Raw genomic sequence first — 7,106 nt, 5'->3', positions numbered from 1 at the left:
GACTAGAAAAGGAGGAGAGTGAGTGCATATGAGCAAGATGGAGAAATAGAGGGGAGGGGGTGCGCGCGGGGGTCTCGGTACTTGGCAGTCTCTGGGTATCTCAGGTTCTCTCCGGCCGGGAAAGCGGTCGATATTTAATTGTTATTGCTAGCATGAAACGCACGGAAGCGGGGCCTGTACGAAAAATTCTCATTTATTTGGTATTCTTGTTTTCTCTCCCCCCCCCCCTCTTTGTGGAACGCCGGGGGTGTGCGGGGTTAGAAGCGAGGGGCAGTTACCGCGCTACGGGGGTAGAAATAGAGGGATGAGGATGGGATAAGCTCTAAGGGAAGAAATACACCGTTTTCTTCTCCCAAGTTTAGTTTCTGTCCCTAGACACATCGGATCCCCCCTCTATCACCTGCACGTAGTCTCACTCCCACTGTCACCCGCCCCTGGACCCCCTCCCCCTGTTCCTCCATCACCCCTCTCTACCCCCACCTGTCCAAAATGAAAGATCTGTCATTTTCATCAAACGTCCAACCAAATATTATCTACACTCCATTCCAAGAGATCGAATCTTATTTAAGGCGACGAGATTCGCCATCTGTTTTCAAATTTCATTCCTCCATGAACTTTATTTTCCCCGACTTTGGGCAAAATTATAACCTGATCGATCCTCTATCTGGCCACCGTCTACATATTTTCATTTTCATTGGCGGTCTCCCACTTTGCTTTCAGTCGGCTGGTCAATTTGATGTCTTGTGGACACACAGGAACACGCGCAGTTCACATTTTACAGAGTAGATAGAAACTCGAGTGCAGCCAGCTTGGGTGTAGAGGGCTAGACCCATATGAGCTTCTCAATCTCTTTCTCTCCACCCCCTCTCTGCTCTGCTCTTTCCCCGCGCCCTGGACCTCTCTGTCATGCTCGCTTGCTCTCCCCCTAGCAAGCACTGTCAACCTGCCTCGCCCTCTCATATAGCATTGTTTCTCGTGATGTCTCCATCTGGTTTGCAGCTTCTTCTTCCTGTCCCATCTCTTACGCACCGCGGACGCAGTTGGAAGTGACATAGGAAACGTTTAGAGCGGACAACTTTTTTGTTGTTGCATTTGTCCTCTTTTCTTTTAGCAAACTAGCCTATTTATTTTTACGCAGGACATTTCAACAGAGTTTTGTTTGTTTTATTTACCAGCCTGGTTGTCTACACTTTAGACTACTCATACTAGGTCCGTTTTACTTTAACCTAATAATACTCAATATTCAGATTATTTTCTGTTTATCAATAACTTTTCAATAGGCTGTAGCCTACCCTATTTATCTTTCTTTGAGTTGCTTTAGCCTACTATTATGCACAAGTGGAGGATGGGCAGTGAAACGAGTTCATGAGTTGATTCCCAGTCGTCAGAAAGCTCTGTCTATGTCAGTTACGTCGACCGGGCCCCGGAAACTCAAGTGGGACCTACTGCCAAGTCAATGAGAGCGCATCGGAGAAGGTAAGCATGCTCTCTTCCCATTGCCTCTGGATAGACACGTTAGACTAAGTGAGAGGAATACTAAAAGAAGACGTCGGAGTGCTCTGGAAACAGAGAGCTCAAGAGATTGAGGGGGAAAACACGTGGCTCCTTCAGAAATTGATTGATCTACAGGATGCGCACGGGAGTATTGTACTGCGGTCTATGCGTCTCCAAATAGATCTACGCGGGTTCCTTTGCTATTAAGCAGTATTGCGATGCTTATCTGACGAGAAATTGAGATGCTTATTTGATGAGAACGTGTTGCGTTGCATTTGTAATGTAGGCCTACACTGAATGTGCACAACATTAAGGACACCTGCTCTTTCAATGACAGACTGACCAGTGGAATCCAGGTGAAAGCTATGATCCCTTATTGATGTCATTTGTTAAATCCACTTCAATCTCTGCAGATGAAGGGGAGGAGACAGGTTAAAGGAATTTTAAGCTTTGAGACAATTGAGACATGGATTGTGTATGTGTTGCATTCAGAGGGTGAATGGGCAAGACAAGAGATGTAAGTGCCTCTGAACAGGGTCTGGTAGTAGGTGCCAGGCGCACTGGTTTGTGTCAAGAAATGCAATGCTGCTGTTTTTTTCACGCTCAACCGTTTCCCATGTGTATCAAGAATGGTCCATCACCCAAATGACATCCAGCCCACTTTGGGAAGCATTGGAGTCAATATGGACCAGCATCCCTGTGGAATGCTTTCGACACCTTGTAGAGTCCATGCCCAGACAAATTGAGGCTGTTCTGAGGATAAAAGGGGGGTGCAACTCAATATAAGGAAGGTGTCCTCAATGTTTAGTACACTCAGTGTATATCTTCACTTTAAAGAGCAGAAAGGTGAGATGTTAGCCGTGTATCTAATTGGCAAGAGAGAGTGGAAGGAGAGGAAGTGAGGAGGCAAGGGAGCTGAAGTACATGGGTAAACAAATGGGAGATTCGCTTGAGAAGTTGTAGGTACAGAGTGTGTGTGTGTGTGTGTGCCTGTGTGCATGAATGTGCAAGTAAAGCCTCAAACTCATACAGTGTATGGCTGGCCTTTGTTAATGCTTGCAGCACTTATAATGTAAGTAGGCTTAAATGGTGTATATTTGAGGGGGGAAGTTACATGTAGAGTGTCAAGCCCCTGTGAGGTGTATCTCTGTAGCAGTGTCCGTGCTGTATCTAGATGGGCCACAGTGTGATCAGTCAGAGTAAAGCATTAGGCATGAGACACCAGCAGGGCCAGAGGTAAAGGCCAAGCAAGCATAGGATTTTTTTCCAATGATATCAGTGGTATCAATCACAGGTATATTTTTGTTATTCAGTATGTCTGGCTGGAAAAGCAACAAGCTCTCTGTCTCACTGCAGAATTAAATGTTCATCCATGTTCTCCAAAAGTCACATTTTGATGCTCCTGCTGCTTTGTGTTGTTCCATTTTCCCAAGGTCAAATGTCAAAGTTAAAGGTCAAGTTTAGTCACTCATTCTGAATGGTTAAGGTTTGGGATAGGGCTAAAACCAAAAATAAAAAACAGTGTCCACGACTGGGTTTGAACACACAACCTTCTGATCCAGAGTCATGGGATTACGCACATGCCAGCACCCTGTCCACAATGCCCCATCAAAACACAAGCCTACTTGATGGTAATAGCGCTCGCTGTTGCCCCTAGTGGTCGGTTTCGAAGGAATTTCCCAACGTTCTCAGGACACGGGAAAGACGTCCAATTCCGATGTCATTCTTGAATAACATGGCTGGTTGATCAGTGGCTTTGAGCCTCATCCATTGATTAGGTCGGCTACATCAACATCCACACCTCTCACAAACACAGCCGTTCAGTTATTTGTCTTGTACGTTATTCGACTGAGTTGATATTTATGATGACTTTAACCGGTTGATTATTGTCAGGTTGAATGGTTCCATGAGAGATAAAACAGTCATAAAGGCAGGTCCAGAGTCAGTCCCCCAGCACTGAGACGATGACAGTACAGTCAATGGCTCCAATCATTCCTCATCTGCTTTATGGCTCGTCCGACTTTTATAGCCGTTAGGCGGGCTTACATAAATGCATTAACGGATGTGAAGGGCACGGGGGCTTTATTCAGCTGGGTACTACATTTAATCAAGGGTCACTCCCAGTTCGTAAAGTCAGTCATCCACTCCATGTCAGCTAGATCCGCTTCAGAGTTTGGCTGAGACATGGCAGAGGACTGTTGCATGGATGTTTGTCTATTATTATTATTAGATGACTGCACTCCATAAAGAGATTATGATACTAGATGTGTTATCTGTTTATTCATTCAACCAACTGATAGTAAAATAGATAGAAAAACATTGTTCCTGCTTTATACAGTCTTGCTTTATATCCCCTCTTATCAGTGCCTGTGAATTGCCCTCATTCTTTTTCTCTGTCCTTACAGTTATCCTTCCTCTTTCCTCTGTCCTTACTGTTATCCTTCCCCTTTCCTCTGTCCTTACTGTTATCCTTCCCTCTTCCTCTGTCCTTACTGTTATCCTTCCCTTTTCCTCTGTCCTTACTGTTATCCTTCCCTTTTCCTCTGTCCTTACTGTTATCCTTCCCTTTTCCTCTGTCCTTACTGTTATCCTTTCCTTTTCCTCTGTCCTTACTGTTATCCTTCCCTTTTCCTCTGTCCTTACTGTTATCCTTTCCTTTTCCTCTGTCCTTACTGTTATCCTTCCCTTTTCCTCTGTCCTTACTGTTATCCTTCCCTTTTCCTCTGTCCTTACTGTTATCCTTCCCTTTTCCTCTGTCCTTACTGTTATCCTTCCCTCTTCCTCTGTCCTTACTGCTATCCTTCCCTTTTCCTCCGTCCTTACTGTTATCCTTCCCTTTTCCTCTGTCCTTACTGTTATCCTTCCCTTTTCCTCTGTCCTTACTGTTATCCTTCCCTTTTCCTCTGTCCTTACTGTTATCCTTCCCTTTTCCTCTGTCCTTACTGTTATCCTTCCCTTTTCCTCTGTCCTTACTGTTATCCTTCCCTCTTCCTCTGTCCTTACTGCTATCCTTCCCTTTTCCTCCGTCCTTACTGTTATCCTTCCCTTTTCCTCTGTCCTTACTGTTATCCTTCCCTCTTCCTCTGTCCTTACTGTTATCCTTCCCTCTTCCTCTGTCCTTACTGTTATCCTTCCCCTTTCCTCTGGCCTTACTGTTATCCTTCCCCTTTCCTCTGGCCTTACTGCTATCCTTCCCTTTTCCTCCATCCTTACTGTTATCCCTCCCTTTTCCTCCGTCCTTACTGTTATCCTTCCCTTTTCCTCTGTCCTTACTGTTATCCTTCCCTTTTCCTCCGTCCTTACTGTTACCCTTCCTTTTTCCTCCGTCCTTACTGTTATCCTTCCCTTTTCCTCTGTCCTTACTGTTATCCTTCCCTTTTCCTCTGTCCTTACTGTTATCCTTCCCTCTTCCTCTGTCCTTACTGTTATCCTTTCCCTTTCCTCTGGCCTTACTGTTATCCTTCCCCTTTCCTCTGGCCTTACTGCTATCCTTCCCTTTTCCTCCATCCTTACTGTTATCCTTCCCTTTTCCTCCGTCCTTACTGTTATCCTTCCCTTTTCCTCTGTCCTTACTGTTATCCTTCCCTTTTCCTCCGTCCTTACTGTTACCCTTCCCTTTTCCTCCGTCCTTACTGTTATCCTTCCATTTTCCTCCGTCCTTACTGTTATCCTTCCCTTTTCCTCTGTCCTTACTGTTATCCTTCCCTTGCTCTTCAGTAAATCTTTATATCTTTCTCCTCACTCAATTCTTCCTCAAACTTTTCCATCTCTTCCACATTGTCTCTATGATTCACTCCTCTCTTTCTATCCACCCTCCCGTCTCACCTACCCTACCTACCCCCAAGTTGGCCTGCCCCATGTTTGGGAGTCGCTTACCCCCTCTCCTTCTCTCACTTAACCCCATATTTCACAGCTGAACTGAGGCTAATTTTCCCCTAGTCGGCCGAGCAGCGCTCCCTCCACCACACCACCACACTTAATTACCCACAATTAAAGACCAACGCTAACGAGTAAATTACTCTGTTATGAAATGACTTCAAAAGGTGACTGGAGGAAGTAGAATGGATTCGAGGAAAAGTTGGGCGTTAGCCTTGGGGGAGACTGGGAGGGAAGAGGAGAGTTATCATGAAGTGTTTCCTTCTACCCCCAAGGATGTTTCCTTAGGCTGGATGTGCAAAGACCCATAGGCCACACCCGGGGCTCTAGACACTAAAATGTATGTGTATGTGGCCCATATAGTATCAGTCCTGTGTGAAGTATGCAGTATGTGGCTCTAACCAAAATTACTATATTGTGAAAAGCCTGTCATTTGAGGTTTGCTCAACTATTTTATATTGAGTTCAATTTGATATAGGTTCTTCAATTGAACATTGCTAACGCCCTAGCAATTTTTTAAATTTAACCAGGCAAGTCAGTTAAGAGCAAATTCTTATTTACAATGACGGCCTAGGAACAGTGGGTTAACTGCCTTGTTCAGGGGCAGAACAACAGATTTTTACCTTGTCAGTTCAGGGATTTGATTTAGCAACCTTTCGGTTACTGGCCCAATGCTCTAACCACTAGGCTACCTGCCGCCCCTAATGAAACATGTGGTGTGGCACAGGGATAGTAAAGGCAAGTAGCAGACTGATGTAGGGGGACTTCTTTGATCTTGGACCCCACAGAAAAGCCAGAATGTGGGGTATACTATATAGTATCATTTTAAAAGTTATTCTGTTAATTTTCTGGATTATGTGTGTATAGTTTATTTATTGCTAGGTATTATTGCACTGTTGGATCTAGAAACACGGCATTTCTCTGCACCTACGATACCATATTCACAGCTGTGTATGCGACCAATAAACTTTGATTTGATTTTGTAAAATGATCTTGGATAATAAACATAACACAGCTTAGCATTTTTCAGTCTAAGGAAGAGCAGGGTTTCCAACCCCCCCCCCCATCTAAAACCAGGAAAATGAAACAAATAAACCCTAATTCAGATTATTTTCATCCAGTTTGCACCCTAATACACAGACTAATGGGGAAAAGAAGAGCTATATGCTGGGGATAATTGTAACAGTGGTAGTAATAACGTCAGACCCTACACTGATAACAATTAGATTTGATTTCATTTGAGAATGCCTCCACAGCTGCTCCCTTCTCACCCCCTTAACCCCCCCCTGCCCCACTCCCCCAGACCTGTCTCCCCCCTCTAGATTAAAGTGGGTGTGTTAATTCCCTGGTGTAGCGATCGAAGGGCTCTGGCAACAATGGGAAATGGGCTATTGATTAGAACAGCTCAGATTAAGACTAGGCAGTGGAGCTCTTTCTTGCTCTCTTTCCCCCCCTTTTCTCTCCATTTCCCACCTTCTTCTTCCTGTCTGTCCTGCTTGTGTCACCTCCCTTTATCTATCCCCCTCTTTCTTTCTTTTCCCTACCTGTCTCTTCCCCCTCTCTCTCTCTCTCTCACACACACACACACACACACACACAACACACAGTAAATGTCTGAGGATTTCCGTGTCTGTCTGCCCCCCCCCCCTCCCCTCTTCTCTCCCTCCTTCTCTCCCTACATCCTCTCTCTTTCTCTTTCCCAATCTCTGTCTGTACCTATTAGGCCTATCTATTTG

This window comes from Oncorhynchus kisutch, linkage group LG13, assembly GCF_002021735.2.
Source record: "Oncorhynchus kisutch isolate 150728-3 linkage group LG13, Okis_V2, whole genome shotgun sequence".
Lineage (NCBI taxonomy): Eukaryota > Metazoa > Chordata > Actinopteri > Salmoniformes > Salmonidae > Oncorhynchus > Oncorhynchus kisutch.
The sequence above is the reverse complement of the archived record's forward strand: the minus strand, read 5'-3'. Positions refer to the sequence as shown.